Raw genomic sequence first — 26,493 nt, 5'->3', positions numbered from 1 at the left:
ACACAGCTGACAAGGAGCTAGAATCGGGATTTAAACCCAAATATGTCCATGTACGATGTCACCTCCCTGGACCCTGACCTATCCTGCCCTCCTCCCTAGGGGCAAAGAGACAGAGGAAGTGGGAGGTACCCTCTCCTCCCTCTCTGAGCTTCGCAGTGAGGAGATACAGGTAGAAAGGAGTGCGGAGCTTTCATCTTCAGAGCTTGGCCGGGAGCTCACAGTCTGTGACGGGCGATGTCGTGATGTCGTCCATCCCGCACAGCGGAATGAAGGGACGGCGAGCGCGGGCCGCGGAGTCTGAGACGGCTCACGGCTCACGGCTCACCCTGCGTCTCCACCTCCCCTCGCTCCCTCTTTAGCGACCTCTGGTCCATACTCCCTGTGGTGAACTCCGAACTCCTAAATTGCCAAATAATGCCTGGCGCCCTCTAGATCTCTTTCCACCTGCATCTACCTTACTTCTCTCATCATGCTCTATGCTTCTACCATCCCGACACTGTCACCGCTTCCTTCGTGACCCACTGCGCAGCCTGCTCTCCTGTCTTCCTCCCAACCCCAGCCCATCTGGAAACCTCTGACAAATCCTTCGAAATGCTGCTCCGTATAACTCCCTCTGAGAAAGCTTTTCTCCCCCGCTCCCAGCAGCCTAATTGGTTAATTTTTATTCTGAGCTCCAGTAGCACTTACTATTTGACTTGTGGCAACTATTTTCTAATTCCTTTCATTCCTCAGAAGTAAAAACTGTGCCTTCCTTATCTTCGTACCCCCAGAGCTCACCACTATCCCTGACATATACAGCTGTTAGGAGGATTAAAAAAAGACATCGGAAAGTATATACGGCATGAGTGAATGTGTGAATGAATAAACAAATAAATACATTTTTTACAAATCCAAGCCACAACATCCACTTGAAGAGATAAATTACGATATATCAGTGTAAAGGCTGCAAAGGAGAATGAGAATCTGATTCGAAGAGCATGGACGAAGAATCCACACACCTGGCATGTGATTCCACCTGTGCCGGTCACTAGGCATGTGGCTGTGACGTGCAATTTTAGCTCTCAGGACTCGATGACCTGTGACATCCCTTCCTAATCTTCAGTATCATAAGACTCGAAAGAGAACGTTGGAGCCATTGACCCGAGTCTTCCTCTGTGTGCTGTAAGAGTTAATTCACATGCTAATGAAGTTCTACCCTACACAAGTCCCTTTCATAACTGAGGCCTGGAGGAAAGATCCACGGCATTTCTAATCAGCAGTTTTAAGGACACGAGAAAAAAAGAATATTGCCTCAGAAGTAAAATACAAAGGACACACTCTGGATTTGGGACAAACCACATGAAGTAAGAGGAAATACTTTTTTCATGAGAATAGTCAAGCCAACCCCTCCACCCCCTCCCGGTGAAACAAAACAAAACAAAATTCTGACAAAATAAAAGTCCGTTCCAATGCAAAGGTCTTGCTGAGCTGGACCCAGAAGCTCCACACTCAAAATAGACGGGAACTTCAACTTTGCGTGTGTGGTTTTGCTATAGCCAGTTACTGATATTTGTAATTAGCCTTGATTGTCCTTTCTGGCCTGGGTGAGAACTATTTTTGGTTTCAGAAACAGGAGTTCATTTAGTTTAAACTTTTGAATGGGGTAGCGGTGGCATTAAAAGGATACATTGACAGAAGGCCGATGTGGATCTTACCTGTGCTATTAGCATCAGGGAGAGCAAGGAACAGCAGAAGTCAAGTTTCATGGGAACCAGGAAGGACCACTGCGATGGCCTCACCAAGACTAGAATGTAATCTGCGAACACAAATTTCTCTTAGCAACACCTAGCAACATCATAGTAGCCAAGTAAACTGCCTGCGGCTTTGGCAGCCCCAGCTCATTAACCCACACTGTTATCCACTGCTAGCACAACTCAGTTATGGCCTTTGTCCCTTTTTCTACCTTTCGACTTCTGCAAACTCATGTGTTGTCTCCTTATATCTCTAGATCACACCTTTTCCAGAGAGAGAATCTAAACCTTCTATTGTTAACACTATCTTTGACTGTCAGAGTATTTGTTTCTACAGTGCCACTAAGTAGGATGCTGACCGGCCTGCAGATTGCTCACACTCGGGTCTCCACCCTGGTGCTAGCGGCTTTGCCCAGACTCAAACCATAAAATGAACTGACGTTGGTGTTTACAAAAGAAACCCCTTGGAAGAGTATTTTGGGTGAGGCAGGCACTCTGAGATTTGGCCTGTCCAGGACAAAAATCACAAGGCCCATTTGGATAGCAAGGGATAGCTTTCCTGGTTATTGTCGATTTTAATTAAACTTATCAGGGTAACACTGGTTAATAACATTATATAGTTTTCGGGTGTACAACATTATAATTCAACATGTTAAACTGGAAGAAGCTGCCAGCAACTCTTCAGTGTTTACCAGTCACTTGAATGACCCAGTTAGCTATGTCAATGGAAGGCCACTTTTCCATGAGTTTTCTGCATCCATCAGCTATACTGATTAACTTCCCTATCAATTGGCTAAGTTGTGCTGTAATGACAATGGACCCAAAAATCTTTGTGGGTTACCAGTGGTGATTTCTCTCACATGCTGTCCGTGATTGATTAGCTCTGGTTCTTCTCAATGTCATAGTCTCTCCAGAACCTAAGCTGACAAAGCAGCTTTGATCTGGACCATACTTCCCAGTTTATCCAACACGGTCCTAGTTTATGCCTATTATCTCGGAGTAATTAATAATAGCATATCTTTTCATTCTCAACAGTATACCCTCTCACTTTCGAAAGTGCCTAGTATGGACAATAAATAATATGTCACCTTTCCTACCTGGGCCACTGATGATATCTTGGAAAAAGAAAAAAAAAAAAAACGATGTGGCAAAAACATAAATTTAAAATTTTCTTCTTTTTTGTCTAAAACAAATCACATTATGCACAAATCATACAGTAGGGTAAAAAAGTATAATTTCCATCAACGAGGGCGGCAAATATTTTAACAAAATACAATCTACTGCAGGTAACAATGGCAAACATAAAGAGAATATAAATAAAATTATATCAACGGTTTGACCGAGGCAGGTGTGTGGAAGCAGTGACATGGTAGAGTCACCGCAATTTGGGGCTTCTACAATTTTATCCATTTCTTAGCCTTGTGCAATGCCCTTATTTTAGGAGGTAAAAAAACCTGAAGCCCAAGAAGGGAAGTAACTTGCCCAAGGTCCAAAAGTCTACGGACAAGTCTGTGACTCCCTAGTGTGGGAGTTTAGTAGTTCAATGGAAGGAAAAGAAGTGATTATACACCATATATATCTAAATAGAAAGCAATCCCAAGCCACTCAATTTGCATAGTGTTAAAGATGTAAAATCAGTTTATCACAAAACACAGTAGATGAGCGAGCACCCCCGTAATACGAGGTTCTTTGTGAGGACTTGGACGTAATGCAACACCTCTTTTATGAGGAATACTTTCGGAGAAAGTTCTCAGCCTCTATTCAGACATTTACGGTACATGAGTCTCATCTCTTCCTTGTCACCACATAATCTCACTACCTCCTTCTGCTCCAGGATGTGGTGCACTTCTCAGCCTTGGCTGCAACCCTCAGGACTGGTCCCTGCCCCACCCCAAAGATTCTGATTCAGGTGCAGGGAGAAGAGGTTCTGAGAGTCAGTATGATGTGAAAACTCCTACGTTATTCTAATTTATATCCAGGATTGGGAATCGCTAGCATAGGATTTTTTACAGTACTCCATGGACGAGAGTAATAGACCTGATTTTTGGTCTAGTGAATCACTCTAACAAGGATGTTCATATGCTGTTTGTTATGAACTGAATGTTTGCATCCCCCCAAAATTTATATATCGAAGCCCTTACTCCTAATGTGATGGTATCTGCAGCTGAGGTTTTGGGGTGGTAGTTAAGATTGGATGAGGTCATGAGGGTAGGGCCTGCAAGATGGAATTAGCACCCCTATAAGCAGATCCCCTAGAGAGCTCTCTTTCGCCATACTTGTACAAAGAGAAGGTCACGTGAGCACAGAGCAAGATGGCGACCACCTACAAGCCAAGAGAAGAGTCCTCAGAATGAAACTACCTTGCTGGCACCTTGATTTTGGACTTTCCAGCCTCCATAACTATGAAAAATAGCTCCCTCATCTATGGTATTTCGTTATGGCAGCCTGAGCTAATATTTATCAATGCTAACACTTCTCTCTTTCACACATACACACACACACACACACACCTGGATTTTTTTTTTTCATTTGTTTGTCTGTAACACATTTTTAAATGAAAAGTTAACATAATTTATCAACCAAACCAGACACCTTTGAAAGTGAGAAGGTACACTATTTCTTCCAAGGAGTCTTTGGTATTTATAGTTTCAAGTATAATGTCTCCAGTGAGTAAGCAGCTAGAGGTGAGGAGACCTTTGGTCCAGAGCTGGTTCTGCCACTCGCTGTTGGCCACTTCACCTCTCTGGATGTCACTTTCCCAGCATAACAGGGAGAATCAAAGCGGGCGCTTTGATCAGTCCTCCTCCCAGAACAGGAGTCACACAACCACCCTAGGCAGAAGTTCTAACTCACCTTCTAAAACGGATCGAGCTTCCCAAAAGTGCCAGGATCCAGAACTTTCCTCTGCTACTGACCAGGACAGATGAGGCCATTCTACTGATACTTTAAAAAAGTGTTTCCAGGGGATTCTAATGAGCAACTAGGACTTAAACAATACGAGCAATTCTGCACATTTTTATGGAGGATACAGACAGGTGAAGGCATTTGCTCAAGACCACATAGCTTTTAAGAAGCAAAGCCAGGACGCAAACTCTGGTTGTCTCGCTGCAAAACTCCTTCCACTGCCTGTGGTACAGGAGCTCCTAGCACGTCATCAGCTGCCTGATGCTACTTCAGGGCTTCTGTTGCTCGTATCTGGAAGCTTCCTTGGCTGACTCATTAGCCACACTCACCTATCAGCTGCTGTGCTGTCAGGGACTGAGACTTTGGTTACCGTGGAGCTAGGCTACGAATATCTTTCCTTCCGGGCTCACTTGGGTCTACTGGTCTTCCATATCTGGGGTTACGAGGAGAATAAGATGCACAGAGACTGATGGTGAATTACAAACAGGAAAGCTCATAGATGGCTCTGGCTCACATTTCCACACGGAGCTATTTTCTGGTACACTACATGGGCATTTTGATTAATGTTTCATTCTTGGCTTGTTCTTCAGTTGCAGCAACACAGAGATTTCTGTCTACATGTACTATTAACTGTCATCTGAGCTTCTCACTCAATGCGGCTGATAATTACACATTCTGGAAGCCGAGTGTCACAACCAATTAACCTGACAGGCTCCACTGGGCAGCAGCAGAGGCTGTACAAATCTGTTTTGTGGTATCTCAGTATAAACAGAAAAGTGATGAAGTGCAAGGACTATAATAAAATAATACTGGCTTAAACCCTGGCACATGAGGAGTAGAAAGATTTTGAGCTTTGGAGCCAATCAGATAAAGTTCAAATCCCCGATCTGCCACTTACTAGTTGAATGACCTTGCAGAAAAGTTACTAAGCCCTCCTTTGTTTTTACCTATCTACCCCAAATGTACATTTAAAAACGCATATGCTTATTAAAGAAAATAATGAAGATCTTTATGTTCAGCAGGACAGATTAAGTAATAGAACTGACCAGTACTCCCCAAGCCCAGTAGTAACCCCAAGCCTCTCTTAATCATCCTCTTCCTTTCCTCTATAATCTTCCTGCCTACATATCTACCTCTAAATATATTTATATTCTCATTCCCTGTTCTGAACTTTAGAATCATGTTGCATGTATGTCTTCCATACTTTACTCCACTTATTCCATACTGTGTCCAGGATTAGTTCACACTGATGTATGTGGCCAGAGAGCATTTATTTTCACTACTATATAGCATTCCACCAACTGTAAACAATATGTGGAACCATCCTACAGGTGATGGCCACTTGAGATGCTTGGTATTATGAAAAATATTAAAAGAAGCAAGTTTGTAAAATTTCTTCCCATGTATCATTGCCGATTTTTTTTCTAGAGCAGGAGTCAGCAAACTACAGCCTCAGACAAATTCACCCAGGCATCGGTTTTTGCAAGTAAAGGTTTATTGCAAATAGCCACATCTGCTCATTTAGCTATTGCCTACCACTGTTTTTGCCATAACGCAAGGCCCGTTTGCTCTCCTAAACAGTCCTTCTTTCCCCAGTGTTCAACACAAAAACTCTATGTCCCTCCACTCAAAAAGACCTAGTTTTCCTTTCTGTTTTTATTTTTTTTTAACATATCTTTACAGTCCTTTAAAGAAACTGCCTAAATTGCTAGCAACTACTTTTAAAAATTATATGATGGCTAGGTGGAGGGTCAGGGGAGGGAGGGGCAATTGGGGGGAGCGTTTTATGAACTATACAGATGTCTAACAAATGTACTGTATAGTTGAAGGCAAGAATGTTAAATTTCAAACACTGTGAAAGGTAAAGGAAAATCACTGTGTTCATCTGGATATAGCAGTTGAGGCACAACTATTAAGAAGAAGAGTAAAGAATGCTGTTTGGAAATAAAAGCTGTCTTTTTAGGGCTTTCTACCTCCTGCGACCTATACTTGTTCTCACTTAGAGACAATCCTTCCTGTCAATAATCTCTTCCTTCTCTCTAGGGCAACTTGGTCTAGAGACAACCGAAGACGACTCTTTAAGAAAGCAAATGTGTGGGCTCGTCTGGCCAACTGTGTGGTTACTACAAAAAGAATGCCAAGAATCTCACATCCTGTAAGCTTCTGGAAGGGAACCCACTGCCTCCTGTCTTTGTAAGAGATTCCAGTCCCATGCCTCAGAGCTCCCTCAACAGCCCAGGAGGCAGCTTCAACCTGAAGCCTGTTATTTGTTTCTGGTAGAAATATGTCGCTCTCCAATAAGTAGTGATGTGGTTTGTGGGAAATCCTTGGAACTTAGTGCCACAGAGACTAGACCTTGGGAAATCTTGTGCCCTTTGGTACCCAGACTTCTCAGATAGGCTGCAATCCTGTTTTCTGCTCTGACTTGTTTTAATTAAGCAACTCCCTTGGCTACTCATTTAATTTTTTTAACAAGTATTTTTTAACAGGCAACAACTATGCAGCAGGCATAGTGCTGATATATAGGTAAAGACAAATCTGAAATGGTCCCTAGCCTTAAAGACAGCTCCACCTACAGGACTCGTGCAAAATGAAAATGCAGGGCCACTTGTTTGATAATGTTTAAGGTTTTCAAGATGGTGACATGTGACAGCGTAGCATCTGACCAAGTGCGAGGACCTTCTAAACATGGGGCACTGTGCAACTCGCTTCCATGAAGCCAGTCCTCGTGACCTAGATGAGACAGACGTGAAAGGAGCTCCTTACGAAGTGAGCGAGAAAAAAAACAGTGAAGCTAAGTGTCTATAAAGTGATGTGTTCAAGGCATGTAATTCTAAAGGATAATTGGGGTAGGCAACCCACAGCCAGGAGGTATTTAAACTGGACCCTACATCAGTGAAGACACTTTTATAGATAGAGAATGTAATCAAATGTTTTCTTGTCTGGAAACAGCACGAGAAAAATTTGGTGGTGTGAGAATGTGGGCTGTGATAGAGAAGAGGCAGGACTGCCGTGGGGGTAAGAATACAGAGGGCTTTGGTACGACCACGTGGAAAACAATATGGAGGTTCCTCAAAGAACTAGGAAGTGATCTACCATATGATCCAGCAATCCCTGGGGTCAATTTCTGGGTGTTCCTGGGACCTTGAATTCTTTAAATTTGGACTTCAGAATTGGAATTTGAACTGGATATAGTGAGCTTGGCAAGATTTTAAGTAGAAGGAGGAAACGATCGGTTCTAGAATTCCAGAAAAAGAAAGAAAATCCATTTGTAATACTCTCTACTATGTATTTATCCCAAAGACTTGAAAACTCATATCCAAAAAGATATTTGCACACCGATGTTCATAACAGCATTATTCACAGTGGCCAGGACATGGAAGCAACCAAAGTGTCCTACGATAGGTGACTGGCTAAAGAAGCTGCGGTACATACATACAATGGAATATTACTCAGCCATAAGAAGAGATAAAATACTGCTACTTGCAACAACGAGGATGGACCTTGAGATAATCATACTAAGCGAAATAAGCCAGACAGCAAAAGGTGACAATCACATGATATCAAGTATATGTGGGATATAAACCTAAAAGCAACAAATGAACAGGACAGAGACTCAGGGACATGGACAACGGACTACTGGTTACCAGGGAGGAGGGCGGAGGGGGCGAGGTAACAGAAAGAAATCTAACTAGGGGAGAAGATGAGGCTCCACGCTACGAAGAGAAAGGAGGCAGAGAGAAGACACAGTGCGGTGGCCCTTCATCATCCAAAAACAAGGAAGAGGGAACTGCTACGCATTTACATTTGTTTTGTTCTTTGTGTTTTTTAAACCACTTTATTGAGGTATGACTGACAAATAAAGAGCTGGAGATAATTGCTGCATACGACTTGATACATTTGGGGATAAGTACACACTCACAAGCTATCACCACTGTCAAGGCCACTGACACATCCATCACCTCCGAAAGTTCCCTCCCGCCCCCTTCAGTGTTTTGAGAGTGTGTGTGTGATACAAACACTTAACCATAAAACGAACTCTCTTAGAAAACTACAGCACGGCATTGTTAGCTACGGCACTATGCTGCATAGTAGATCTCCAGGACTTATTTATCTTATATTAATGAAACTGCGCGCCCTTTGACCATCATCCCCCATTTCACCCTCCCTCCAGCCCCTGGCAACCACCGTTTTACTCCCCGCTTCTAAGAGTTCGATTATTTTAGATTCCGTATAAAAGTGAGAGGTGAATGGGTTATAAATATTCCTGCAGCTCTCCTGAAGAGCTCAGTGCCAAGCTTACGAAGACTGTTCTTGTGCCCTGCCAAGCAACGGGCCCGGACGGAGCCCCTAGTGGGAAGGTCCAGGCAGGGGAGCTGCAGGCAGGCTGAACTCACGGATGTCACATTCTAGGATGGGAGGACCAACCCTGACGTCACTGTGTGTTTGCTCCAGTCACACTGCTGAGCTGCTGGGGTGTAGACGGCTCTAAAACCTCTAATCCTTCCCAGGTGCTGGGCAGTCTCGGGCCAACGCTCAGAAAATCCTTTTACATATTTTTCATAAAAGCCTCAGAAAGCATCGATTTTTAAACTGATACATGGGTAAGGACCAGAAAAATATTTTTTTTTAATGTCCTTGCATGATCTGTTTAAATATCAAAAGCATCACTTTGCTCAGGAGAAATTTTTAACAAGAGGAAAAATTTTGCTACAAAAAGAGATGATGAATGTTAAAATACTGTTTCTTGAGGCAATTTGGATCGTGATACCTTCAGTGTATTGGGATCGGATCAGTTGTGCAGTTCCAAGAAACCAAGAAAGAGCTTGGTTCAAATCATAGTTGTGCGGCTCACTCTCGATCTGATCTGACACAAGTAATTTAGCCTCTCTGAGCCTTGAAAATGAATGTGATGTTATTTGCTTTACAAACGTCCCAAGATTATTATATTGGGCAAAAGACGGACAGGTAAACAACAAGCCTTGCAGGACTGCAAAGTGCTCCGGAAATCTAAGGTCATGTTAGCAGCACTGCTGACTGTAGGGGACTGTAATTTTTTATTCTACATTTTTAATGTACTCCCTTTTAGCAAATATCTCCCCCAAGAAATGCGGAACCGAAACCGCTCGCATTGCTGCGTGTATGTGGGTTTGTTGTCGTTGTTGTTATTTGGACAAACATAACAAATATTAGCAGACATCCTAACCAGAGACTAAACCATTCGAGGAGCAAACAGGAGGCCTGCCAGACCCTTCAGCGTGGAACCAAGAAAACACATTCCAGCTCTGTTGTCTTCTGAGCATATGGGAAATGTTAAAATAAGTGAACTCAACAAATACTTGTAAATCACATTTCTCTCGCTCCCCTGCCCCCCAACAACGACAAAAAAAAAAAAACATTTGTAAATCATCCATTTTATGTATGAGCACAGTTGTTACCTCCTACTTGGCCGCTTCTGAGCGTGCAGACTGGCCATGTCACTGCTCCTGGCATAAAGAACCCAGCTGGCTCTTGCTCCGATACGCCGTAGGGTCACTGAGTTTATAAGTCTTCCTCTCCCACGAGAGAAAAACGACTTTGCAGGCAGGGAATGGCCTCTTCCTTGCTGTATCCTCAGCCCTTGGTTCAGTGTCTGACACACAGTAGGTGCTCAATCTATTGTGAAGGAAGGAATGATGGAAGACTTCTTTTAACAGCAGACATGGCAAGATTTTCTTCCTATGATTATCAAAGTTTCGTGGGTAGATTTTTCACCTGCTACGGGTATTTTTCCAAAGAGAAGAGTAACGAAGGCATCTTTTTGCGTTTTTTAATAACATGATTCCACCTAACGTAGAATTTCAATCCTTACGCAGTTGCAGGAAGTATTAAATAGGTTTACGCATGTTAAGAGTTTAGGGTTTATGTGATACATTCTCAATAAGCCCAAGATTGCAATGTTCATCTCTTCATGAGAGACAGAATAGTGGCTTTGAGGTCAGATCACCTTGAATCATAGCCCAGTTCTGTGACTAGGGCTCTGTGACCCCAGGCATCAAACTCGATGTCTCGGAGCCTCCTGTCTTTAGTTCTGTAATGGGAAAATAATACAACTCGCTTTATAGCATTGCTGTGAGGCTCACATGATCAGAGTGTTTGAGAATAATGCAAGAATATGACATACATGCAAGGTGGCGGGAACACAGTAAATATTTGATAAATACAAGAAAACAAAGAAAACCTAAGAAACATTTGTTAATTACCCGCTACATACAAGAAATCCACCTAGCTGTTATGGGGAAGAGAGGCAAGACCTAGTCCCAACCCTTAAGGAGTTTAGAATCTAGGTAGAAAGCATCTCTATCTGAGGAATAATTGATAACAAGGATAGGTAGACTTTCCCTCTGTTTTCCCAGAGCTCTGCACCAGCCCAGATCGAGAGAAAAGGGATTTTACAGCAGCCACGTAAATGGATTGTTAAATGCCTCCTGAGACTTCAGCTCTTAGATGTATGTTGGACAGAAATCACAATAACCTAATCGTGCTGCAAATTTTATATTCAGTCTCATTTAATCTTCATAACAAAATCACAAAATAAATGTGGTTATCTTCAGTTTACAAACTGAAGTTCCGAGAAGATATGTAATTGCCCAAGGTCACATGTCAAGCGCATCCCGTAGCTGCCCCAGCCACGCCTGGATACTTTCCCTGGCCTTTTGCTGGGACTTGGCACCTATATCAATGAGCTCGGTGGGAGTGTACGCTCTCATCCCGAACGCTTCCTGAGCGGGGGCTGCCCGGCTGGCTGGGGCCGCCGCTGTGCTTTCGCTCGTCTTTGTATTAGGGGCCAGACAGCATGAGGCCATCACCACCACGTCCTCCCCTGTACTCTCCCCACTCTTCCAGGGATTTTACCTCTTAGCGTCACAATCACGCTTTGTCACAACAGCTCAGACCTCACTCCACAGCGTAAACCCTCCTAGCTTTACAAAACGGCACCCTAAGTTCTCCAGTTTACCATCCTGCTCTCCCATCACGTCTGTCAGCCCCGAAGCCGGCGGTGCAGTGGACAACCGGACGTCCTTCTCTGACCTCGGCTCTTCCTCAATCATTTCAGCACCCACGTCAGCCTCTAGTTGGACGTCCATGACCAGCTGAGCCACCCGCAGCAGAGGCTCGTCCTCTGCAGCAGCCATTTGTCACTTTCTCTGTTGCAGTGCGCTCTGCAAACAAACACGTGAGACCAGATGCCATTTGGGGGCAGTCCCCATAGCATCTGTCACATGTGCCATTTGGGGGACAGGCCCCATCGCATCTGTCGCCCTTCCCCACAGAGAGATCGATGGCCAACTCGACTTCCCCCACAAAGCCTCTTTCCTGAGACCCGTTTCTTCGGTCTCCTGGACAGCTCATCAATCATCGGTTCACAGCCTCAGGAGTTCCCCAGATGAAATCTGGAATTAGCCTCTATGACTGGCCAGTGACAGTCTTAATAAGCAAGAGGACTCATATCAAGGCTTGCCTTGAATGGTCACAAGCTGAGTAGATCTTCACGCCCACCAGCCAGAATCTCAAATGTTTATGTAGCGACTTTATTAAGGTTCAGTCACTTATTCAGTCTAAATTGTCTCGATAACATCTTATTCTCTCAAGGCTACATCCTTGAAACGACTCTGGTTAGGGGAATGACAGTGGGGGGTGCACGTTCCAGGGGAGGGAGCGAGGAGCCTCTGTTGCCTGGGTTCACATCTTGGGTTGGTCTCATGCCCTCCATGACATCCTCTAACGCCAAGAGTAACCGAATCACACATCAAGTGCAACTGCTCTAACAAAGACGTGTGATGGAGAAGTTTCATTCTTGCCCACATGCCAGGCCTGGGCTGGTGAACACGAAGGCAGAAATTTGGGCTGCCGGAAGCTCTGTCCATGTGCAGATTCCAATTAAGTAGGGTGGAGAACGTGGACGGAGCGTAGAGGGGAGGCGCGGCGGGCCAGGCCTGGGAGTGGTGCACGCTGCTTCGGCTCGGTTTCCCCAGTCCGGACTCCAGCGCCATGGCCTAACTCCAGAGAGAAGCGGGAAGTGTAGACTCCCACCCAGAACTCCGTACTCTGGAATGGGGACCTAAGAGTATCAAAGCCTTGATTCCATTCAGGTCTGTCTGTCTCCGAACTCCATGAAAATGGAGAGTAAAATAAAATGCCTTGTTACCTAAACACGGGCAATTAGAAGGATCACCTTTGGGCTTGTATTGCCCTAAAGTCCTTTACATTTCCAATAATTTTTGCATTCGAAACGACTCTGTGACGTGAGTTCCGTTATTTGATAGCAAAAAGAGTGCGACCCAGAAGGATTAAACAGGCTCGTTCAGTGCGTCCATAACGATCAGGTGGCAGACTGTGTGTTTACTGGGGCCTGCGCCACCCCGAGTCCCTGATCTTACAGCCTCCCCGTTCCATTCCAGATCTCTGTGCAACCTGGAAGACGACATCTGAGATCGGCCTGCAGAACACCTTCTACCAGTTATGGCAGGAGCAGAATTGAGCTCTCCTCGCCAGGATGCCACCGAAGGCCCCAAGAGACATCCTATGGGCTGTTATTTTGGCCCGTATCATGTCACCACTAGAAATCCTGGGCTACCCAGGATTTCCACAATAAAACGCCCCACCGAGGGAAAAAAAAAAGGGTTTTGGCTTTGGACACAAAGATTTAATGTACTTAGAGCTTCTGGAACGCAACGTTCTCCCAAAACGTTTACCATAAAATGGTGACATTTGTCAAGACTAAAAAGCTATAATTCTATTCATATACTACTTTGAAGATGAAAATGAAAACTGCATTTACTGGACATAGATTTAAAAACCTCTATTTTCAAAGTAACCACAGTCCAATTTTCGGTAGCGGAGCCTTGCATCAGAGGAAATTTCATGGTGGTTCCTTCGCAACGGATTGTAGGGCGCTGCGCTCATGATCCCAGGCTTCGGGGCCAGGCTGCGTGATTACATCCCAGCTCTGCCACTTCCCGCAGGGTGACTAGGGCAAAGGTTCCTACTTAATGTCTCTAAGCCAGTACTTCCCAATCTGTAAAATGGGGACAAACTCGGTGCCTATTTTAATTCAGTGTTTTTGTGAAGGTTAAAGACCTTAAACCGTCTGGTGTATCACCCAGCATAACGGCTTGGTCCGTGGTAAGCATTCGCAGTAAGCATTCGCCAGACCGTGGAAGGTAATGAGGCATTTTATTTTCCCATCCATTTTCTGAGACATAGATCCCCTCAAAATAGGTCAGACAGAAATCCCTCGTTCTAATGCCCTGAGCCCATTAATTAATACAGTACTGATGATCAGGGTGGGACCTGCCTCTCATCTTATATCAGAAGGGGGGCCCCAAGTATACCCCTCCAACTAGATTGACACTGCTTGCCCAGTACATGATCAGCATAATGCTAATTTGTACCTGCAGAACTAAAAGGGGGGAAAGGGCTTTATGACATAGTTGTGAGAAAGCTCAGTTTTGGAGCCAGACAGACACATACTAAAAGTCTCATGTTCTGTGGGGCTGTGGGCAAGTCACTGAACTTGCCCACTTTCCAGCTTTTTTTTTTTTTTTTAAGGCAAGGAAACCCTTGGTTGACCTCACAGATTGCAAGGTCCTTGCCAGCTTACAATCCCTTATTTTTTATTTTTTTAACACCTACAGCACCTAGTCTTCCTAGGGAGTCTCCAATCCAAGTACTAACTAGGCCTGACCCTGCTTAACTCCCGAGATCAGATGGGATCGGGCTTGTTCAGGGTGGCATGGCTGTAGAACTCAGCTTTCTTATCTTTAAATGGACTTTATAATAACACTACCAGCAGGGGCCTACTAGGAAGATGAAGTCTGATATGACAGACACTGGGCTAAACACTTTCTAAAGACATAGTAAGTCTTCAATGAGTACAGAAATCCTTTAAGCCTTGCAATGAAAGCTCATTTTTTTCTTTAAGTGTAGACAAGGAAAATGTAAATTTAAAAAGGTGCAGTCATTATGGAAAACAGTTTGGTGGTTCCTCAAAAAGTTAAGCATAGGATTACTATGTGATCAAGAAATTCTACTCCTAGGTATATAAAAAAAAAAAAAATGAAAACATATGTTCTTACAAAAATGTGTACACAGATGTTTATAGCAGCCTGAGTCATAACATCCAAAAGTGAAAGCATCCCAAACGTCCGTCAACTGATGAGTGGATAAATACCATCAAATACTATTCAGCAGTAAAAAGAAACAAAGTACTTAGTAAATTCTACAACCAGGATGGACCTCGAAAAGGTAATGATAAGTGAAAGAAGCCAGACACGAAAGACCATGTGATGCACGATTCCATGTATGGAAAATCCAGAATAGCCAAATCTACAGAGATCAGAACTGGATGGATTTAGTGGTTGCCAAGAGCTGGGGGGCAGGGGGGGACATGAGGGGCTAATGGGTATGGGATTTCTTTTTTTGGGAAGAAAGTGATCAAAATATTTTACATTTGATTGGGATGATGAAAACCAGGTGAATTTTACGGTTGCACATTGTATCTCAATAAAGCTGTTTACAAAGAATATACGGAACAGTGACTATATCTACAATAGGTTCTTAGCTGGAATGTCTAACGCAGCGCTTTGTGTGTGACAAACATTCAAAATGCAGCTAGCAAATGAAGAGCGACACGGAGAAGCCTAGCGTTCCCTCCGAAATGCCCTGCCTTTGCCAGACTCGCCCCTCACCTCCGGCTGAGAATCACGTTGAATCAAGTGCCATGAAGAAGCTGAAAGAGGGACCTTGCTCCCTGCAGCAAAGTCCTGGTGTAGGGACTAGACTCTGCGCTGTCCGCTCCTTCCATCTAAAACAGCAATCGCTTCTCACCTGCACGTGCATGCTCCCTCATACACGACCAAACGGTTTCAAGACCAGAATTCTGTTTTCACGAGGTCACCACAGAAAAAGATTTTAATTACCTATTTGGTCACACCGTTGTTTGAATTTCTCCTGTGTGTTTATATGAGTGAGTGGGAGGGAATGATCTTATTTATTTAATTAAAATGGATAAACCGCCTACTCTGTGCCAAGAACTAGACAAGAACAGGTATTAGATATGCTCAAATTATTGATCTACTTGGAAATGATCAGACAGAATTATTCCCTTTTCTTGAGATGACTTGGGTGGGCCCACGGAGATCAAATAGAGATGTAAATGTAATTAAATTAAGGTCTGGTCAGTCATCCAGAAAAAGTGAAAAGGAAAAAATGGTGCCACTCTACCGTCCATTGAGAACCCATTTCTTACTGCTCTGGTCCTGTGCCTTCTATAAACACTACATGATCCAAAGAGAATGTGAAAGGCGTGTATTTTCCCAGGAATAACCTGGTTCTCCAAACACAAACTCCAACTGCGGCTTCTAACGCAGTAGAAAGGGAGAGATGGCAGTGAGGGGGACAGCGGGGTCCGCTGGGCGCCCGACTGCGGCCCCTCGGCCTCCCCTGTGCTCTAAGCTTTACTTTGGCCATTTCCTTCGGCTTTCGACTGGCTTCAATTACCTCTACATTCGACTTCAGCAAACAACAAAGTATTGAAAACTCAATTTTCCATTCTTCAAAGCGCATTACTAGAAAAAGTGAAATGCAAGGCAACAAAGAGCATTTAATCATTAGGATCTTGCCCCTTGCTGTGGGGAAACCACACGGCCTGGCCCGCTTCCAAGGCCAGAATTAATGAATGAGCAAGATTCTCAGGGAAAGCCTTTAACTGCAGCCTGCTCGGCCCACGGAGCTGCCCCTTTATTGCTCTTGGCATGTCTGCCTCTGTTTCTAATGGATCACCTTCCCCCAGGAATACACACAGAGAGAAAGGTACGGCCTTATGAATTCATGTTTTCATTTATTTTCTTCCCTTTAGAAACAGACTTAAGGAGATTTAATTATGCCAAAGCAGAAAAGTCTTGAGTTTTCAGGCTCTGAGAGCAATCGACGGTGTTCCTCTTCTGGCGTTTCTCGGCTGTGGGGAATCCGGGGCCTGCTTGTGGCCACACTCTTGGGCAGCAGCATCTCAGCACTGAATCTTCCCTAAGCCTGGACCTCAAAGGCCCTCAGCGCCATGGAGGCCTTTGCTCATTGTCGTCCTTCTCGAAGAGGTGCACTGTCGCTGGGCCGGGGTCAAGGGCAGCGATGCTACTTCCTCGGGGCTGGAACTTTGTTAGACAACCAACGGTGAGAGCTCTCTTTGGCTTGTATCTTAGGAATCCTCTCCTGACTGGGTCTCTCTGTCAGGTTTCCCCAAAGCCGGAACAGAACAGTTCTGGCTGTGCTTTGTGACATTTGTTGCATATTGGCCACCCAAGAATCATATCCTTCTTCTTATATGAATGTCACCTCAATTTCCTTGTGGGGAGACCCCTCTCACCTCCCTAGATACAGTCTGGTGACTGTCAATAAATCACCCTGCCCATCTCTAACCATCGGGCGAGCACATGACATGAGCTGGGGCCACATTTATCCTCTCCCCCGAATTTTAATCTTCAGCAGAATAATAATAATAATAATAATAATAATAATAATAATAATAAGTGAATACAGTTTAACATTCAACTTTTTCTTGAGGAAGAAGGGCGTTTAGAGGAAGATATTTTATCAGCTCCTGCGAAAGTGAATCCACCCCTCTAGTTGGCACTGCCCCCAACACACACGGACAGCTGTGGTCACCCCCTGTCCTCCTCTCCCCACTACCCGGCCCTCTGGCCCTAGAGCAACTCCACATCCTTCCAATAAATTCCCTCTTTGCATAAGTTAACCAGAGTCGGTTTCTGTTACTTGAAACCAAGCAGCTGCATAATAGGTTCAATTTTTCTCAGTTTAGTAAAGCCGGCTTGAGGCTATAACTGAGAGCCAGGTCCCCGAAGAGGTTCTGCGCTTCCAACCTTCAAGCAACTCTGCACTCATGTGCTTCCTACCTGTGCCGCACTGTGCAGCCTGTGAAGAGCTTTCTCTCTCTCTACACGCACACGTAAGTGCGCACATACATCAGTGCACACTCATACGGACGCACACACACATGTGTATACAGAGAGCCAGAATCGTTCTCAATTGAGACTAAAATAAACTAACGACTCAGTGAAATAAGTAGCTACAGTACAGAAAGAAATGAAATGAGTTGCTCAGGAAAAAAGTGGGGTAATAAAAACCCTCAGATTTTCTGGCTCCAATCCGGAACGCTTTCTTGTAAACTATACGAAAGCACAAAAGCAAATGTTTTAACACTTATTAATGAGGTATTATAGGTGCCTTCTCTGAATCCTCTTCATTGCCCTTTAAGATACTATTAGGCTTATTTACCACTGTGAGGTAAATGAGATGTTGAAGTAAACGGCCTTAGTCTTCAGCTAGCAAACTCAAAACGTGAGATGACACTCGCCTGGGGGCTGTGCCCTACATCACATCTACTCCTTACAATGGAGAAGAAACAAACCCCGAACGGACTTAAATTAGAATCATTTTTTAATAAGTGCTACTTGATAACTGGTTTAACTATATGGGGAGGAAAATCCTACCACTGTACATCAAGCAACATTAATTCAGAGTAGATTAAAGAGTTTAACATTTAAAAATGAAACAACAGATAAAGTAGAATAAAATATAGGCAAGATTTTTCTGATCTCATGCTGAGGAAAGTCTTTCTAGGCAGGAAAAAAAAGCATCCTAAAGGAAATTACTGATATATTTGACTGCATACCAATTAAAAACATCTGTAGCACAAAAAAAAAAAAAAAATACTAGGGATTGAATTCAAAGACAAATAGGAAAAAATTTTCCAAAATGTATTACATCAGATGAATAGTCCTGGTATACATTCATATTTCTTCTAAAACAAACAAAAATGAACACTTCAGTTTTTAAAAATATGCAATAGTCACAGTCAGATATAAGAGAAATACTATATCTGAGAAAAACATATCTAATAAAAAATACAAGTTCTATAATAAAATATACAAATTTAAAAAATTATAAAATCTATTTTCACTCACCACACTGACCTAAGTTTTTGTAGTAGTATCAGTACTATTATGACACTGAGTGCGGTCCTTTGTACGGGGACAGTAGTAGCAGTACTAGTGTAACACTGAGTGTCGTCCTGTGTATGTGGACAGTGAAACTCGGTTCCTCTCCACAGAGGTTTAGCAATAAGCATGGAATGCCTTAAATGCTGCCCATACAATGCGTATCAATGGGGACGTTTTAAACACATTTCATATGATAAAATGCAATGCAGTGATTGGTGACAGGATGATTTCCATCTTCTTTTATGTATGTCTATATTTTCCCAGTTTTACAACGGATATCTACAGGGAATGTGTGTGTGCACATATACATATGTGTATACTGCTACACACACGTATGTATACGTACATGTAAATAAATTCTGTTCATTTACATTTCTACATATTTTAGCATGTGCGTGTGTGTGCTTATCGAGTCAATGAGGTACAAACCAAAAATCGCTTTGTTCTCATCCTACTCTGTGAAATCTTTTTTCCCTCCCATGTTGACACCCAAGCATATTCCACAATTTCTGGACACTTTCATTAGTTGAAAACTCAACCCTTTCATTTCAAAACAGAATCTCTTCTCTGGCCCGGTGCTCTTCCCGGCTTCGGCACCAGGCCGTGGCCCAGCTCGGGGCCTAAGTGCGGAGGGGCTGCGGTCGGCGCTTTCTCTAAGTCTGGGTGGAGGTGAAGCCTGGCCAGCTTCTGGGGTACCACCTGGTGTCACTTTTGGATGTAGCTCTTCTTCAGGGAACAAAGAGACTATGATAGATACATACATACATGGATAGATGGATGGATGGGTGGATGGATGGACGGACAGACAGACAGATGGACAGTCGGAAAGTAAGCGCTGGGACTGGTGGTTCCTACTCTCACTTTGCGGGCTGTCCCTGCGTCTCTGGGAACACTGGGAGGCGGTGGTGAATGCCTCATGGCCCTGCAGAGTCCCCTTCGCGTGGCTCCCAGATTTGCGAGATTTGGCTGCGCGCCCACTTCCTGCACAGCCCGCATTCCCTCCCACCGCTCGGCTGTCCCCAGAGCCTTCTGCTGCCGGAAAAGCTGCTCTTCTACTAGAGAAACTAAGTCCTCTGGACAGAGGCCTCTGGGCCTTACCTGCCGTGGGGAGCAGAGAAAGAATCGGAATGAAGACAGAGTAACGAAACCCCTCTTGCACGACACATGGATACACGCTGGCTCCTCTTAATTCCTGTCACCATGAGCTCTGGCCGCCATTCTCTCCTTCCCCCCAGCTCCCTGCACCCCACGCCCCTCCAACTCATTCTCTTCCCTGTAGCCAGAGCGCTCTGTCTAGAACTCACATCCAATCGCTTAAAAAACTATTCAATGATTTCCTGTACGTTTAGGACAAACTCCAAACGTGTCCACAAGAGACAGGAGGTTGGTGCCGGCCTCCTATGACCGGATACCTTCTTCTGCTCTTTCGCCTCCTCTCCCGTCAGCCTTACTGAAGGCTCACGCATCCCCCAACGAGCCTCATTCTTTGCATTGCATCTTCGCAGATGGATTTCCTTTCTCTAGAACATTCTTCTCCATTCCCGAAGCTATCACATCTGCCTCTATCCGTCACCTAATCGACGTCCGCTCATTCTTCGGATTTCAAGTTAAACTGCTCCCGCAGGAAGGTCCCACAATCCTGAGCCAAGGCGAGGGCCCGGGGCGCTACCCATCGCCTGTCGGACGCTCGTCATACCATCTTGTCATTTCCGTGCTCTTGGACGGGCGATGCTTTCACCTGGACTTGGAATAACATCTGCCATATTGACAGGGGTTATGTCCCCAAGACTAAACACCTAGTCACCTGACCCACAATAAGTCCTGAAATGGAAATGAATTCATAAATTTGGAGGCTGCTTGAGACTATATGTCAGGTTCTCTGCAGGACACAAGCTGAATAATCACAAAGAGTTGAACAAAAGAGGTATTTTCGAAACAGTGGGCCCAGCTCAAGGAAAGCGGCAAGGGTGTCACAGGACCCCGAGGACAGGAACACCAGGACACACTGAGCACACTGAGGCATGAGGGGGCAGGGGAGGGAGCCCCGATCACGACCTGCGCAGAGACGGCACTGTGCCGAGAAGGATGCCTGCGCAGGCGCAGAGCTGACGTGGGCCTCCGGGGAAGTCAGGGAATGCACCCCAACTCTCCCCCAGCCCCGCCCACCGCCCGCTGGGGTCTCGCGTTGCCTGGACGGATCCAGAGCCACAGGGCGGGGAAGCAGCGGGATGTGGTCCCCGGGGCCCGGGGCAGGCTGGGAGGAGGACAGCGACGAGCACCAGCGGGCAGGCGCCCTCGGCCCGGCACGCAGAGCGCGGGCCCCCAACACCTAGGAAAGTGGGCCGACCAAACTGAATGCCACAGAACCGAACCGAAGGGCTTCGAATCGAATGGACCCAACCAGCGCGCTGCGTGGTTCCCCAGTGGGCATCCGTCTCCCCTTCCAGTGCTAAGCACGGATCCCGCAGCCCCGGAGCCCCGCGCGCACGGTGGAGTTTGGGTCGCACACGGCGCGGTCCGAGCACGTCCAGGGGCCCTGCGGCTCACTGTCACGCGGCGTGTCACACGGCGTGTCACACGGCGCGATGGTTCACAGTCAATGACTGGGGCTCCCTCCCCGCTATTACGAGAGGCATAATCATTTGGGCAAAGAAATATTGTTTCTCTTTAGGGTTTCACTCCCTAAGAGGCAGTAAACTGTTAAAGGTTTATATACCTGTATTTTTTATTAAAAGAAAGAAAGTGCAGGGTTTACGCGGTTTTCCGACGTTCCGCAGCAGCGTCTACACGGGCCTTGGGGACACGCAGCCGGTAATTTGCCCAGCACAGCTTCTCAGAGCCGTCTGCCCCGCAGCTAACGCCGGGCAGGTGGCGCGCCCACGGCAAGTCACAGGCAGCCCATTAGGACAACAGCTAATGGTCTTGGAGACAGAAGAGTCACTCAGGCCAACTCGGGCTGACTCTAAAATAACCTACCCGAAAAAAATCACTTATTTTAGTGGGAAAAAATCATCAGACCTTTCATTTCAAGTAACAACCGAATGATTAAATTGTCCCCGGCTTACCCATGTTATTTTAGCATAGGCCCAATTTTAAGAAAAATACCATTTAAACCCAGTAATTAAACTTGAACACAATGCAAACAGTTGGACCAGAGGGGTTTTTATGACTCCAGTATTGAAAACAGAACCCAAACTATCTGCTACAAGAGAACTACCTCTGTCGGACTTTTTGTATAATAATGAAAATTATAATGATGATTTCATCCACAGTTAAAATATATTTGGTGTAATAAAATCATGCTCTAATAGGATTATAGTAGCTATACATAGGCTGAAAAATCACCTATCTTGATGTCAAGGTTCTTTAAGGCTGTACTGATAGGACCAAAAAAAGAAAAGAGAAAAGAAAACCTTCCCCAAAACCCCACAAAATTAGTGGTTTACATAGTCAACTATAACATAGCACAGTGATCGGATTAGTTGAGTAATACAGAAACTCAAAAAAATTATACCATTCACTAAAACCTACCTCATCTACTCACTCTAATAGAGGAATAATTTTAAATTGGCATAAAGTCAGGTAGAGAATTGAAAATGACAGGGAGAAATTCTAAGTTAAAAATAACAGATTTCACATCAGTCAAAGCTACTGGAAAATTATTGACCCTCCCTGGGAAGTCCTGAAACCTATACTAGAAACAAAAGAACAATGGCAAGATAGACATCGACCAGAATCAGGTCATTCGCGGCTCGTGCCAAGGTAATGAAGACCGATGGGATGTCTCTGATGAACCCACCATGCAGGTCGGATTAACGCAGCACCAAAAACGCGATGCCCTCCCTGTCTGCCCCAGCCTCTTGTCTTTGGCCCAACAACTGAAGAAGGGAGGAGGGAAACCGGTAAGCGGCACAATAGAGTGGAATGCATCTGCCTCTAAACGATTCCATGGCCGTAAACTACAGAGCAAGCCTGAGCTAGGCAGAGGGAAACAACTTCGATTAGGACGTGAGACTGCAATTTTGACCTGGAACAGAATGTACCTGAAATGAGATTAGTTCTTTCTGTTGAAAGTGACTTGGCAGCTATGGGATTTTTCTAAGGTCAGGGGACAGGGAAGAGAGAGCCAACAGATGAGGGGAAGAGGTAGAAGTAAAAAATAGGGCTATCGTTTCCTCTGGATACCCAGAAAATTCAAACAAGAAAATGGTTACATGTGGTACTAAGAGTTTACAACCCCAACGACCCACGTCATAGCAATGCCCGCCCTCGCACATGCAAAATGCGTGAAGGGGCTCCGTATGGCTATGCGCCCCCACCCCCGGCCAATCCCCTTTTGCAGGAAGGGACGTTCCTCCAGTGATCAGTCTGAGCCGCACGCACATCTGTGTACTGAAGGAGACTGAGCCCAAAACAGATGGTCCTGCTGGTCCCACTGTAATCTCGTACAGGGGGGTAAAGGACATTTCCCAAAAGGTTAGAGATGCTCGAAAACAAACAAACAAACAAACAAGAGATGGACATTACAGTACCACTGGGGGTACACCTCACATCCGCTGGCCGTATTGGCTGGTTTTGTCGGTAATCATCTCCTTCCGCCTTTTTACATTATTAACCTACTTTTTAAACTTCTTCTTTGACTGTTAGGATTGATTAAGGGAACCAGGGAGCAGGGCACCTCTGGGGCAGAGGGAAAGCTGGGTCAAGGGAAGACTGGGTCGAATCCAGGCCAGTTGGCGCAAACTCAATTCCCGGCCCTTCTGTAAGGGCGACTCACTTCATACTCCTGAGCCTTAAAACGCCTCAGAAGTCTTATAGAATTAACCTAACAAGGGAAAAATAGGTAGCCAATAGCCACCTGAGAGACCTCAAAAACAAATTGGCACCTAACCCTCACAACTCTTAAAAAAAAAAAAAAAAACCTTACAAAATTAACCTAACAAGAGGGAACAACCAATGGTCACAAAGCAATTTAATTAGGTATTTGGTTTTCTTTAGAGGAATAAATATATAATCCACATTATTGTGTAACCATTGGATTTTAAAGATAAACTCAAGGAACATAAAACTCCCTCTACATTGTTAAACGAACAAAGATGTTCTATTTTAAAAAAGAAAATGCTCAGGTAAAGCTATAAATGGAAAGGGAAAAAAGAAGTGTAGAAAGAGAGATGAAAGCAAAAACCAAAAACCCCAAGAAAAAGGCAGAGGCAGAGACAAGCGCAATCCCATTAAAACGACAAACCAAGGAAAACACCACGGGGTCACAGTAACAGGCTAAGGATAGAGAAGAAGCTAACATCTATAGGACAGGAGCGCCATCTTGTGGAAAGTAAGGATAGCGCGGCTGAGGACTTCTGACGCCTCAGCCCTTTTTCTCAATTATACAGTAATTTCACACAGTAACCACTTTCTTGGTACTTTTGCAAAGAACTGAGTAAAATTAAATAGAGGAAGAGGCCTAACGTATGGGCTGAGGTTCCCTAATTCTCCTTAAGAGAAGCAGCGGCTCATAGAACATTCCGAACATGAAATATTTAAAAAGTGAAATTCTGAACAAATCTAAAAATAACGAAATTTGTAAGTAAAGTTTTCTTAAATTTTCTGCGGCTTACTTCTGTTTAATTTACCTCGATTAATTAATTTATTTAATCATGACTATATATTGAGCACACGTCATGTGCCTGTTAAAAGCAAAATTCAACCAATTTTGATTGGTTAATTTGATGATCTAATCGACTTTAACAAGCAATTCCTGAATTGGGCAGCATCCCACTCAGCAACTGAGGGAGGGCCCTCTGAGGGACTATACAAAGTCGAAGGGTTTTCTAGGGAGAATGGGAGAATGGAAGGGGCGGGGGAGGCGGCAAGGGAGCTATTAACAAAAGAAAAATTAGGCCAGCCTTGTGGCTAGGTTTGGAGTCATGGGCTTCAGCACAAGCGATGCCATTTGGGGCTTGTTTTGTCTTTACCGTGCCCACACACACTGTGGGTACTGGGGGTATGGCAGTGAACAATACCAAGGCCCCACCCCTTGGAGCTTTTCTTCAGTGAAATAAGCGAGCAAATATTAAGTGGCAAATAGCATTACGTGCTATGATGCTAACTAAACCAGGGTGTGACGGACAGCAGGCAGGGGCGGTGTTAAAAGAGGAAACTGCTATTTTCTATGAGGTGGATAAAGTGAAAATTGATCACAGACATGAAATAAGCGAGGAAGTGAATCATGTGTCTATTGGGGGAAAATAGAGCCGACAGAGATTTATTAACAGAGGTTTTTGGGCTCTGGACCCAAAAATGGAATAACGCTGCCTTCTTCACTGCACTGCTGGAAGATCAAATGGGCATTGGATGTTGTAAAGCTGAAATGCATATAAAGCTCTGTGCACAATCCCAGGAACGTGGCGAGCACACCATAAATGTTAGTTAACACCTATGTCCGTTTTGACTATGGGAATTTAGAGACACAGATATACGAAAACAACTTCTTGGTCCTGATGTTTTTGTGGGATTTGTCCATAATAAAGCTAATATTTATCGAGTGCTTACTCGATTTGTCTTATATTAAATCCTCATGATACATCCAAAAAAGGGTAATATTAAAATAAAATTTCCATTTTACAGGTGAAAAAACTGAGGCTCAAAGACGTTAAGGAGCTTCCCCACGTGTCATTTACGCAGCCAGTGTGAGCCAAAACTCAGACGCAGGCTCCGTGACCGTGGAATCTGCTTTCGCCGTGACAGGGAACAAGGTGAGCGTGCCACGCAGCTGTCTGGAGCGACACTCAGAGCTCAGATTTCTCATTGCTTCCCACTCCGTGAAACTCTCAGTTAGAATTACTTGGCATCATCGCACGGCGATACAAATGGGGCAGTCACACCCAAACGGCAACGTTATAAATCCAAAACGACTGGTCGGCGAAAAATGAGATTTCAACCCATTAGGGAGTCGTAAAATTAATTTGGTCAACTGTAACCAGCTTTCTTTAAAAAAAAAAAATGGAATAAATAAAATGTAAATACCACATGCAGTCACACATAGTGAGGATGTTTAAGTAAACTTGGTTTCAGTTGCATGTTTCAGGTGTGTGTGTGGGCACGCATGTGCGTGTGCGTGGGCATATGTAAGTACTTAGTATTCTCTGTATCATCATGTAAAATGCTTTTCTTATAGTGGATCTCAATCTAAACATCTACATGGTCCCTTCGAAAAAAATGAGTGGTTGCCCGACCATGCTTTTTGCTCTCAGTTGAAATCAGGCATGGACGTCAGGAGCTAAATCACTGCAATGGCGTATTCATTCTTTGGTCCAATGTGTTGATGTCATGGATGAACCAAGTCTTTATCTACGTGTCGTCAGCAAATCGGGAACAAGAGCAAAATTTTTACTCTCTTCATGGTTATTACTCCCCCCAAAGACCTGTCAGATTTTTTTTTTCTTTCACTGAGACAAGTCATTTTAGCATCAAACACATACCGTAGCCTTATTTTGATAATTATGAAATTTGTGTCACATGCTGGGGGAGAAAAAAAAAACAACAACAAATAACAGGCCTTAAAGAGACAGGCTGGGTTTTCAACCTGTAGGTGAGTTTATAGACCATATGTTCGGAGGTCCTCGGGCATTTTTCAGAGTTGGAAATGTCAAGCATTTATGTGGTTTATTTGTAAAGCACTAACAATAATTGGAACATTATGGTCTGATTATTTGCTAAAGTAATTTATTTAAGCAATTCAAGTAGTTGAAATTAAAGGGTGCGAAATACATCATGTGACACCAAATAAAATTTTATTACTGTTT

The 26,493-nt window shown here is 44.4% G+C and overlaps 1 long non-coding RNA gene and 1 pseudogene across 1 annotated transcript in view; both read right to left on the bottom strand.

Moving 5' to 3' along the window:
- Positions 1–26,493, bottom strand: part of LOC118612008 — a 375,103-nt gene that overhangs the window by 298,444 nt on the left and 50,166 nt on the right. The gene's annotated exons all lie outside the window — the stretch shown is intronic.
- On the bottom strand, positions 14,303–14,421 carry LOC118612360 (annotated as a pseudogene).

The sequence above is a fragment of the Rousettus aegyptiacus genome, unplaced genomic scaffold, assembly GCF_014176215.1.
Source record: "Rousettus aegyptiacus isolate mRouAeg1 unplaced genomic scaffold, mRouAeg1.p scaffold_m13_p_15, whole genome shotgun sequence".
NCBI classification, from domain to species: domain Eukaryota; kingdom Metazoa; phylum Chordata; class Mammalia; order Chiroptera; family Pteropodidae; genus Rousettus; species Rousettus aegyptiacus.
Note: the sequence above shows the minus strand (reverse complement) of the source record. Positions and strands in the feature narration are given on the sequence as shown.